Genomic DNA, 385 nt, shown 5'->3' with positions numbered 1-385 from the left:
TGGAAATTTCCAAAGGAGTAGGTGATCGTTCATTTTCTTTATTTAGTATACTACTTATGGCAATACATGACCCACAAATACGTTAGTTTAGTTCAAACGGTTTGGTTTATCTCTTAGCTTTCTCAAAATTTAATATAAGAGCATGTGTATTTGATGTCTCGCATATAATTTTTCCACTCCACATAATATTTATCGAGTAAATATCTATAATCGTTTTCAAGATTTGCGTAAATACTCAATCTAATCTTTAAAATTTCAATTTTTTTATTATAGTCTTTTAAATAGAACTTCGAACATTTAAAATAATCTTTGACCATATTTCAGGTGATGAGTTATCACCGGAGTATTGACGTGACCTCAAATTATCACGTGGGAGGAGCCCAAA

This window comes from Arachis duranensis, chromosome 5 (genome assembly GCF_000817695.3).
Source record: "Arachis duranensis cultivar V14167 chromosome 5, aradu.V14167.gnm2.J7QH, whole genome shotgun sequence".
In the NCBI taxonomy this organism is placed as follows: domain Eukaryota; kingdom Viridiplantae; phylum Streptophyta; class Magnoliopsida; order Fabales; family Fabaceae; genus Arachis; species Arachis duranensis.
Note: the sequence above shows the minus strand (reverse complement) of the source record.